This window comes from Muscardinus avellanarius (assembly GCF_963383645.1).
Source record: "Muscardinus avellanarius genome assembly, chromosome: 18".
Taxonomy (NCBI): Eukaryota; Metazoa; Chordata; class Mammalia; order Rodentia; family Gliridae; genus Muscardinus; species Muscardinus avellanarius.
The window spans coordinates 20,097,489-20,110,050 of record NC_137804.1 but is presented as its reverse complement, the minus strand read 5'-3'; positions in this window follow the sequence as shown (position 1 = coordinate 20,110,050).

Genomic DNA, 12,562 nt, shown 5'->3' with positions numbered 1-12,562 from the left:
ACCTCTTTCTGTCTCTCTGTATCTGTCTCTCTTTGTCTCTCTCCTCTCTCTGTCTCTCTTTCTCTCTCTCGCTGTCTCCTCTCTCTTCTGTCTCTCTCTTTGTCCCTCTCCCTTTCTCCTCTCTCTGTCTCTCTCTTCTCTCTCTGTCTCTGTCTCTCTCTCGCTGTCTCCTCTCTCTTCTGTCTCTCTCTTTGTCCCTCCCCCTCTCTCTCCTCTCTCTTTCTCTTTCTCTCTCTCTTGGTCACCTCTCTCTGTCTCTGTCTCTTCTCTCTCTCTGTCTCTGTCTGTCTCTGTCTCTCTTTTTCCCTCTCCTCTCTCTCTCTCTGTCTCTCTGTCTCTCTCTGTCTCTGTCTCTCTCTCTCTGTCTCCTCTCTCTTCTGTCTCTCTCTCTTTGTCCCTCCCCCCTCTCTCCTCTCTCTGTCTCTCTCTCTTGATCACTTCTCTGTCTCTCTCTCTCGATCACCTCTGTCTCTGTCTCTCTCTTTCTCTCTTGATCACCTCTCTTTGTCTGTCTCTGTTTCTGTCTCTCTTTGTCTCTCTGTCTCTGTCTCTGTCTCTCTCTCGATCACAGCGCCCGTTGTTCCATATTGCGAGCGTCTGTTATTTCACTTACCTGTAAGGCTGGGTGAAGAGGGCAGAGATGCTCCGTTATTGTTCACCTTCTCGTCACCTGAGGCAGCCAGTGCCTGGCACCGAGGAGAAACACATTAAGGGTCGGCTGGGAGAATAAGGTAGTGGAACTTGGCCTTCCATCCACAATTTGTTCTTTTCCAAGACCTGTTGTAAATTCCGGACTTGCTTTTCAGTTTTTATGGCAGCCGTGTAGCACAGGCCGGGGACTCGGCGCACCTCGTCTGAATGCTGACTTCTGTCACTGCACGCACGAGGGAGGCTCCCTTCAGTTTATTTATGCCTTAGTGCTAGGATTCTCTAGCTCAGAGACACTGTGAGCGCCAGGAAAGGAAATTAAATATACAGTGGGCTTCTTTTGTATCGGCATTTAGCGTAAGGGAATTCCACTGTATGTGCTCAGTGTTGAGTGTGTCTAAGATGGAAACAAACATATTTCTCCTACAATACAGTCCCTGAAGAAACAGCAATCTCTGCTGAAGTTTGAGGCAGAACTGTCTGTAGGAACATTCATGAGAAATATTGTGTGTGTGTGTGTTTCCTATTGGTGCACTGGGGGCATGTGTGCTGGGGATTGAACCCAGGAGCATTCTACCTTTGAGCTACACCCCAAGCTCTATTTTATTTTTTATTTTGAGATAGTCTCTCATCAGGTTGTGAAGAGTCTCGCTAAGTTGCTGAAGCTGGCCTCGAACCTGTGATCCTCCTGTCTCAGCCTCCCAAGTACTTGGATTACAGGCGTGCTCCACCACGCCAGGATCGAAAGGTAGATTTTATAGTGGACGATCTTAGAGATTTCCCAAGGGCAAGGTTGTCCGTATGCAATAAGCTGATGTTAGAATGTATGCCATGAAGATGTAACTGACATGCTGATTTGTGATCTCCAAATTAATTTTCTCTCCTAAGAAGGTATGCACTGTGCCATTTCTCTACCCCTCTTTTTATATAATGCTAATTTTTAAGGTGGACCTTTTGCTATTTGGCAGAGACAAGATGCCATAGAAAAATCAATATCCCTTATTACAAGAAGCCAAAAAAAGAAGACTAAAAGAAAAAAACCTATCTGAAAAAATTTGAAATGTAAGCACATGGACTCTAGAGGAGAAACTAAACTACATAAGAAATATTGTATGAGCAAGCCAGGTTTCCCGAGGAGGCTCTTTATTTATGCGTTGGTGACCTGGGCTGTTGGGTGCATTGGCTTTTGTTCAGGAGGGAATCTCTGTGAGGAAGAAGAATTGAAAGTAGGGGATCTGGCCTGCATGAATATATGAGGAAAATGTATAACTCCCCACACCTGGAAAAGATAACACCCTCATGCATCCCCCCAGTCAGAAATCCGTTTGGAAAAATAGAGTCTTCTTAAAAGGTGCTATGGAAGTTGAGACTCCTGCCGCCTATACTTTAGCAGTTTGATTGCTTTTTTCTAGTACTTCACGTAGAAGATGAAATAGTGCTCTTTTTGGAGGGAACTGGAGAAGAAAGAAAGGGCAATTTCAGATTAAGAGATATATTAGAAAAAGTGCTGCCCAGAGGGAAGTGGATGCTTGAAAAAGCTGGAAGCAGTCTTGTGGTTCTTAGAAGTTGGGGGGCAGTTGTATCAAGAAGGGCAGAAGTGGTCAAAGTTCCAGAGAAGGAAGAGAGAAGGGGTTGAAACATGTGGACTACTGAAACAGAATGGCAGAGCTCCTGCTTGGTGTACCCCCAAATAATACACAAGTTGTAGCCAGGTGGGTGACACAGACCTGTAATGCCAGTGTTTGGGAGGCAGAGATGGGAGCCCACCCTTGAAAGCAGGCTGAAGGCCAGCCTCAGCCACTTAGAATGGCTCTCAGTAACTTAGAGAGACCTTGTTTCCAAACAAAAATAAAGAGGACTTGGGGTGTAGCTCAGAGGCAGAATGCCCCTGGATTCAATTCCTAGTACCATAAAACAAAACACCTAAAATGTGTTTCTGTAATTTTCTACCTAAAATGATTACCTGGGTTGTCTTTCTTGAAGAATGAACTCTGTCATGACATCAGTGTCCACCGTAGATAGCGTATACCTCTGCCAGTGCCCAATGAACACTTATTTCACTAAATATGTACGCTACTGGAACCTTGACCATCTGTACTGGTAATTGTGCATGACCTTGCCACCTGGAACTTTATTTCCCAAAAGCATTTATAAACTCCTTGGCCCAAATTAACTTTGTCCAAACTTTAAAATTAAAACAAACACATTCTGGAGAAGCCAACAGATTACTTCTGATCTATGAACCATTGCTATTACATGGTTCATTTGTAAATGGAATCTGATCTCATATAGACATTCAAGAGTGTTTGGACAAAATTCTCCAAACCTTAAAAATGCCATAACATGAGGGGGACCAGAATGATTGCATTCTGGTCACCATTGGCCTTGACTTGGGGACGTTGCGGTGGCGGTGTGTGTCACATTCTTGTCCACACCGAGAAATATGTTTTGTCTCCCAGTAATAATTCTTTTATTTGTGGTACTGGGGATGGAACCCAGGGGCATTCTACCTCCAAGCTGCACCCCCTGCCCTATTTTTTATTCTTCATTTTGAAACAGGGTCTCACTGAGTTGCAGAGGGCCTCACTAAGTAGCTGAGGCTGGCTGTGAACCATGATCCTCCTGTCTCAGACTCCCGAATGCCCCCAGTCATAATTCTGAAACAAGGATCATTGCTGCCTAAAACCATGATTTGAAGAACAGTAAAGGTCAGACCAAGTAGGAAGAAGAAATCCCAGAAATGGCTAAGAAGAGGTTAGCGCAGGCATGGCACCTGACCATGCAGAGGGCATTGCGAGGAGGCAGAGTGAATGTCTCTAGAGAAAAAATAATTTGACACAGTAGGGTATATGTATGTGTACATATATATATATATACACATACATATATATGTGTATATATATACATATATATACACATATATACATATATATACATATATATGTATGTATATATATGTATGTATATATATATGTATATATATGTATGTATATATATGTGTGTGTGTGTATATATATATATATTCCATCTACATACATACATATATACATACAAATATATATACATACATCTATATGTTTATATATACATTCCCATATATATATACACAAACACCATATATATAATTATACCCATATATACATATCCATATATACATACATACCCATATATATGTATGTGCATATCTATCATCTATCTATCTATCTATCATCTATCTATCTTTGCATATTTCCTAGTTATTTGTCATCTGCTTCCAATTTTTCCCTAACAAACTCTCATGATGACTTGAAGGACTAAAAGTAGTCTTTGGGGCAAAAATAAGAGCTTAAGTCAGGCCGGTGAGTTCATTTAGGGGTCAGTGTACCCCCACTTTGGCGCCACGGCCTTTCTTTGGGTCTGTGTCTTTTCTCCCTTAGATAGCTGCAGTCGTCCTGTAACTGCCAATGCGTCCTCTCGCGCCCTGCTGCAATTGCTTTATCCCAAGCCTTCAAACTCACCCACTAAGGCTGGGAGTGTAGCTCAGTGGTAGAGTGTTTGCCTGGCATGTGTGAGGCTCTGGGTTCAATCCTCAAGACTTAGGAGAAGAAAAAAGAAAGATTATCTGCTATGCTACTCCAGAGCAATTTTTCTAAGAAGATGCAAATAGTTTTGTTTGCCAGCCTGCTTAAAAGCTTTCAGCAACTTCTTCTTCATTTTTTTTTTTTTGAGTGTGGGATTAATCTCAAAGTTTTTTAGCATTACGAACCTTCATTTTCTCCTTCTTCGACCTTGTCTCTTATGGCTTTCCTTATTCATTTTAGTTTCACACAATTTTTAAAATTTATCTCTCCAATTCTTTAAATATGCCTCACAGAGTGCTGCTTCGCCTTGTAGAGCTTTGGAAGCCGCAAGCACCCACCTTCTAACTGTAAACATCAAAGTGATTGTATTCCCAGATTGTTGCCATTGTATTTAGTATACATATCTAATTATCTTAAAAAAAAACACCTATTGCAGCCATTTATATACTTATTACTCCTACTAGATTTTCTTTTCCTCAAGGTTCACACCTAATTTATTTACTCTGGTAAATCTGGGACATGGCACATAAATTCTTAATAATCGCTTATTAGATAAATGCATAAGGTTTTCATTCTCGAATCCCAAGATTTAGTTAGTAGCTCAATAAATAAAACTAAGGACTGGTTACTGGGAGTCAGCCTTCAGCCTGGCCCTGGGCTAGGTTTCCTGTAGGAGTTGGGAAGTAAAGGAAACACCGGTGGAGAAAGGGTTTGGGTCAATGCAAATATAGGTTCATTTCTTTAGGGGAAAATAAATTTAGGACAGACAATAGCTAGTAGAATGGGGGCTATTACTAAATAGAGTTATTCATGGTAATATGGCAAAACATTTTTAGATTAGGTAATAGGAATGGGAAACAAACCTTACTGGAGTTAGTTATGTACTTGTTTTTGGCCAGAGATGAAATGTATTGAAATAGCCGGAATCGATGAGCATGAGTTGGCCAGAAAGAAGATGAATGTTGTGGTTGGTAAGGTACTTGAAGCAGGCACGGTGCAGGGCAAGGCTCGCTGTGGCCTTGATATTCTGCCAACTGTACCAAGAGGGAGAGGGAGAGTGAGGTGGGATCTGGGAGAAGTCTGTCCAGAGGACCAAGACTAAGATCACAATTTTCACTACAGCAGGGCTCCCCTTCCCCCATGTGGGGAATCCTCCCCCCTCCATGCCGCGATGCCTCAATAACAACGGGCAATAAAGGTTCATGAATTTTCTATTTATTGGTGCTGTAGCAGCTGCTACACTTAGAAGCTCACAGCTTGGTACCTCAGCTGTACACAGCTTTCTGACCCAGTGTGTAGCTCTTTTGAAAAATATTTTATAATAAAAATTCTCAGAAATACAAAATAGAGAGATTTTACCCATGTGCCCATAGACTAACTTGAATGAATCTCAGCAGTTTGTGATCTTTTTTACTGATGCATTTTAAAGCAAATTCGAGACTAATTTTCTTTTATACATTAATAAAGAGTATGTACCTCTAACTGATATGGATATTAAAAATAATATAACATGCTGGGTATGGTACAGGATGCTTCTAATCCTGGGACTTGGGAGGCTGAGACAAGATGATTGAACGTTCAAGGTCAGTCTCAGCAACTGAGCAAGACCCCATTTCAAAATAAGAAAACAAAGCTGGGCATGGTGGTGCACGCTTGTAATTCCAGCATTTGGGAGGCTGAGACTGGAGCATCACGGTTTGCGGACAGCCTCAGCTACTTGGTGAGGCCCTCTGCAACACAGTGAGACCCAGTTTCAAAGTAAAGAATAAAGAATAGGTCAGGGGGTGTAGCTTGGAGGTCGAATGCCCCTGGGTTCCATCCCCAGACCCACAAAAATATCACCCCAAAAACAAAACAAAACAAAACATAACAAAAATATAAGAAAACAGGGCTGGGGATATAGCTTAGAGGTAGAATGCCCCTGGGTTCAATCCCCAGAAACACACACACACACACACACACACACACACACACACACACACACAGTCACACCCGTACCCATACCCATACCCAGGGTTTCTCTGCCCAAGTCATTGTTTTTCTGTGAGAAGAACCAGCCACCATGACCATTCTCCAGGTACTAGCAGTCTTTATATTTGCAACATGTCATCTATGAAGAATAGTTTCTTGGCCTGTGCCTTGGTCTAGCCCCTACTTGATATCTCAATTAGCAGAAAGATGTATTAAATCTGTAAACTAATCTAGTGCTATTTTAAGCCATACTCTTTCCTGCCATGTCAAAAGAGTTCATTAAAAACAAAAAAGATATTAGCTTGGGAGTTCCTAAAGACTTTGAGACAGTGTAAATATTTGCAGTACTTAAAGATATGGAATTCCCTGTTCTGCCTTTCAGTCTGGGGAGAACAAGGGAACCATGTTATCATGAGCCCTGTGAGCATGGTAACCATCCACCCAGGCTGCTCTCCTCACTACCAGAGAAGGTTAAATCCACTTGTATGGAGTAGAATAAGTCAACAGGGAGGATACAGAGGGTTCTGGCACTCAAGTATTTATGACATACTTGAGAAAGTAAACATGCATAGACAGGCTTAACCCTCCAGAAGGCAGGGAAGTTAAGGGCTGAAAGTTAAGTGTGTTCAAGCATAAAGAAGAGTGGAAGGGACGTCCATCTGCAATAGGCCTGGGATATTTATCTATTTATTTTCTGTGGTACTGGGAATTGAAACCAGGGAATTCTACCTCTGAGCCACACCCCCAGCCCTATTTTATTTTTCATTTTGAGACAGAATCTCACTAAGTTGCTGAGGGCCTTGCTAAGTTGCAGAGGCTGACCTCACAACCGAGTTTCTCCTGTTTTGACCTCCCACCTACTGGGATTAGAGGCATGCACCACCGCTCCTGCCTTTCTAGGCTTTTTTTTTTTTTTATAAATACCAATTTTCATTTTAATTGGTACATTGTAGTCATACATCTCAGTGGGGTACAAGATGGTAGAGGCATACATGCACACATCACTCAGCCCTTCCACAATTCCCACTCCATTCCCTCCCCCTCCCTCCTTCTCATGTTTGGCTTAGTGATTGACGTTGATATGTTTGTGAATGTACATCATGTACCTTAGGGAATTTCCCTCTTCCCCCTCCCATCCCCTTCAGTTAAGTCGCCTTTTTTTTTTTTTTTTTACTCATCTATGGTTTCTCCTTTTAGAGTTCCTACTATGACCCTTTTCTCCCCTAGATTCTGCATATTAGGGAGAGCATCTGATTTTCTTACTTTTTGTGACTGACTAATCTCACTTAGCATGGCGTTCTCCAGAATAACTTTGTTCTTTATGGATGAGTAAAATTTTATTGTGTACATATACCATATTTTGTAATCCATTCATCTGTTAATGGACATCTTGGCTGGTTCCATAGTTTGACAATTGCGAATTGTGCAGCTATGAACATAGATATGCATGCATTAGTTTGGTGGTTTGGTTTCCATTCTTTTGTGTAGATACTCAGAAGTGGTGTTGCTGGATCATATGGTAAGTTCATTCCCATTCTTCTGAGGATTCTCCATACTGTTTTCCAGAGTGGTTGTACTAATTTGCAATCCTCCACCAATGTATTAGAGTTCCCACTTCTCCACACCCTCGGCAATATTTGTTGTTTGTGTTTTAAATGTCTATTATAATTGGAGTTAGATGAAATCTCAGGGTAGTTTCTACCTCATCTGTCTGATTGCTATGATGTTGAACATTTTTCATACATTTATTGACCATTTTAATGGTATTCTTTTGTGAAGTTTCTATTTAGTTTACTTATTTTTTGATTGGGTTGTTTTCTTAGCTGTGAATTTCTTGAGTTCTCTATATTCTATATATTAGTTTGCTATCAGAGAAATAGTTGGCAAAATTTTTCTCCCATTCTGTCAGTTCTTTGTTGAGGTTCTTGATAGTTTTTTTTTTCTGTACAGAAGCTCTTTGGTTTAATGCAATCCCACATATTGATCTTCTTTTTAATTTTTTGTGCCTTTGAGGTCTGTTGAGGAAGTTTTGACCTGTGCCTATGTGTTGCAATGTTGGACCTATGCCCTCTTTAAGGAGCTCAAAGTTTCTGGCCTGATTTTCAAGTCTTTGATCCATTTTGAATTTTTTTTAAAGGAAGTGAAATTTCATGGACTTTTCTGGTTACAACTCCCAGGTAGGGAGGAAGTGTTAGTGTGTTTTGGAGTGCAAAGGGCAGTGGGAAGAAAAACAGAGTAAGTAAAATATGGTGGCGCATGCTTGTATTCTCAGTACTTGGGAGGCCAAGACAGGAGAATTTTAGGTTCACGGCCAGCCTCAGCTACTTAGTGAGACCCTCTGCAACTTAGTGAGACCCTGTTTCAAAGTAAAGAATAAAAAATAGGGCTGGGAGTGTAGCTTGGAGTTAGAATGCGCCTGGGTTCAATCCTCAGTACTGCAAAAATAAGTAAGTAAATAAATAAATAAAGTAAAAAAAATAAAAAAGGAAAGTGGAAACAGGCCAGGTGGAGAGGCCAGGATAGTAGTGACTTGTGGTGGCCTGTATGATGTTTCCCTTTTTTTTTTTTTTTGGTGGTGTTGGGGTTTCTGGAAACCCTTCTACCTCCAGGTTACACCCCCAGACCTATTTTTATACTTTTTAAAATCTGGAAACAGGGTCTCTTAAGCCAGAGTGCCTAGCTTCAAACCTGCGCGATCCTCCTGTTTCCGCCTCCCAAGCGCGGGGATTACAAGCGTGCGCCACCACGCCCGGCAGATGTTTCCCTTCTGATGTGAGTTAAAGCCAAGCGCCTGTCGCGTTCCACACACACTATTAGGACAGTACTTCAAATAACCACTTCGATGTTGCCGTGATTTTTGGCTTTAGGACTTTTAAAATTATTATTATTACTGCCTATTAATTATACAAAATAGTAGGACAATGTGTTTCACATCCAGACATGCACATAGCATCATTTGATCAATTTCGCTCTTCAGTAGAGCTTCAGGGCTTTCTTTGATGCTCAGAATGGCTGCTCCCACAGCAGAGACTGTCAGTAAGAATGGCGGAGTGCAGATCTCTCAAGGCAACTTTCAACTGCTAGAGGTGGACGGCTGTGGAAAGTGTCCCAGAGTCATCACAGGACAATTCTGAGGCATGTACTAAGCCTTGTGGCCCTACCTGGGTCACTAGCTTAACCACACATTTAATTTGTTTTTTCCTCCTTCCCTGACCCATCCTCCTGCCCCCAGAATGTTGCCTCAGAAATAAACCCGCAGGGCGTGGTGGTGCACGCTTGTAATCCCTGCGCTTGGAGGGTGTAGACAGGAGGGCAGGTTCGAAGCCAGCCATGCTGGCTTAAGAGACCCTGTTTCCAAATAAAAATATAAAAATAGGTCTGGGAGTGTAGCCCGGAGTAGAAGGGTTTCCAGGAACCCCAGTACCACCACCACCACCACCAAAAAATTATCATCGTTAATATTGGATAAATTGCTATAAAACTAGATGTCAACCATTAAGCCAAGCATGGGAAGGAGGGATGGGGAGGGAACGGGGTGGGGATCGGGTAGGAGCTAACTGGGCGATGTGTGCATGTATGTCTACAAAAGTATTTTTTTTATACCATTATGATGTATGAATACATTGCACCAACAAAAAATAAAAAATAAATTAAAAATTAAAAATTAATTAAGAAAAAAATTAAAAAAAACATTTTCCCCTTCTTTCAGGAAGTAATCTCTGAAAAGATTTTTTTTTTTTTGGTAGTAGGTGGTGGGACTGAAGGAAGAGATATTCTCTGTTTTCTTTTCTTTTTTCTTTTTCTTTTCTTTCTTTTTTTTTTCTTTTGCAGTACTGGGGATGGAACCCAGAGGCATTCTATCTCAGAGCTACACCCCCAGCCCCTATTACTTTTAGTCTTTATTTTATTTTATTTTATTTTTAAACCCACACCTAGTCTTTATTTTGAAACAGGGTCTCACTGAGTTACAAAGGGCCTCATTAAGTAGTAGCTGAGGCTGTCTGCAAACTCGTATCTTCCTGTCTCAGCCTCCCAAATGCTGGGATTACAAGCGTGCACTACACGCCCGGCTATATTCTCTGTTTCTTATTGATTTCTTTCCAGTCTAGAATAGCAAACACATACTATAACGGCGAATTTTAGGTGTTAACTGCACTAGGGTAAGGGGGATACTACATTGCTAGTAAAACCCTCTTTCTGGGTGCATGTAAGGATATTTCTGAAGAGATTAAGTTCTGCATTGATTACCCCAATAAGAAAAGATCATTGTCAACTGCCAGGAGTGGATATTTTTCAGTTTGTTAAGAGTTTGAATAAAACAAACAAACAAACAAGAAATATAGAATGGGCAGATTTTTTTCTCTTGATATGTTACATTCATTTTCTCCTGCCCATAAACATAATACTCTTAGTTCTTGGACCTAAAGACTTGAACTGAACTATACTGCAGGTTTTCCTGTTTCTCCAACTTGCCTCCATATTTGTGAGCCAATTCTTATGATAAATCTCTCAGTCTTTTCTTGCTCTCCACTTCAACCCATAGTTCTGCTTCTCTGGAGAACCCTGACCACTACACACACACACACACACACACACACACACACACACACACACACATGGAAACATATATACAGTGATTTACTGTGGTTGTCTAACAAGTGTCTATATATGGATACTCAATATATTTAATAAGTACACAAAAATGATGGAACAGATAAGATATATAGTCTTGTTTAACCTATTGAGGCTCTATTTTTCAGCTAAAGAATGGGAACTCAATACCTCCAATCATGGGAACCCAGCAGATAATTCAAAAATTTTAAGAAAATAACCCAGGAAGATGGTTGGAATTACTATGCATCAAAACGTGCATTCTGATTTTTAGTCTAGAAACTGAGGTTTTACATCTTAAGCCAGGGGATGCTCCTTTCAGAAGCTTTACAACTGACATCTAAAAAGTGACTTTTTTTGAAATATATTTTTTTTCCTCCAGGAAAGTTAATGGGAATTCTTGGCATCTCAGATTTGTAGAAAGCATGGAGGTTCCAGACTCCAACACAGGCCCACCAAAAATAGGCGCCTAATGATCTTGGATATGGATAGGGTATACAGTAGGTTCTTAATAAATACAGGTTGAATGAACAAAGATGATGTCAAACTTTCCCTCCATTGAAGGCATCCCATTACCGAGACTGAGATCCAGCAAGATCTCTGAAGTGCTTCCTTCTCCCAGCACGAGGCTGCAGGAGAGGCTTCCTCGGGCGCCCGGGACTCACCCCTCTCCCGGCCTGCGGTGTGGATTAAATATCTCCGTAGCAGCTCTGCCATCCATCCTCAGCACTTGGCTGACCCAGCATCTGTTCTTACTGAATGCTGTGTTGTGGGAGAAAGGCAGAAAATTTACTATTTCTACTCTATCATGAGGCTACCTTGAGGGAGCGATTGTGGGGTATCAAGAGGAAGATAAAGAGTGAAGTGGGTAGAAGTATTTGAGTTGTTTGTATAAAAGATTGAAAATACTGAGCCATGATTGCCAGTGGGAGAGATGGCTTTGTGCCACAGTGTCCCCCTGCGTTTTGAAGATTAGAGGGCACCATCTACTATAATATCAAAAAATGAAGTGTTCCTCCCATGGGGATTTTTATGTTATTTTGAGAATAATTGTTCTCGTTTGTGGGTAACAGGTAGTGTGGATATGAAGGCATACGTTAGTTCCGGTGGTCGCATCTGGCTTAGTTTCCCCTGCACTCCTAGGATTGGAGCCTCTGTTAGTAAAAGCAGCATAAGGATGTCTGGGCTAATGAGGATATCTTAGTTCAAATCATTTTGATTTTTTTTTTCCTGGGGTTGCACAGAAGGTGATTGGAGGACAAGGGAGTAAGACTAGCATTTAAAAATGGGCTATTAACTGTGAATCCTGAAAAAAAAATGCTTCATTGATTTCCTTTGGCGTCAATTAAACTTAAAATTAAAATATGGTTTTAAGGCCCGGCGTGGTGGCGCACGCTTGTAATCCCCGCGCTTGGGAGGCAGAGACAGGAGGATCGCGCAGGTTCAAAACCAGCTGCGCGCACTGGTTTAGGAGACCCTGTTTCCAAATAAAAATGTAAAAATAGGTCTGGGAGTGTAGCCTGAAAGTAGAAGGGCTTCCAGGAACCCCAGTACCACCACCAAAAAAAAAAAATATGGTTTTAAGCTGGGTGTGCTGGCACATGACTGTAATTCCAGTACTTGGGAAACGGAGACAAAGAATCACTGACTGGTTCGAAGCTAGCCTTAGCAACCTAGTGAGACCCTGTTTCCAAATAAAATAATAAGCCGGGTGTGATGGCGCACCCTTGTAATCCTCATGTTTGGGAGGCTGAGGCAGGAGGATTGCATCG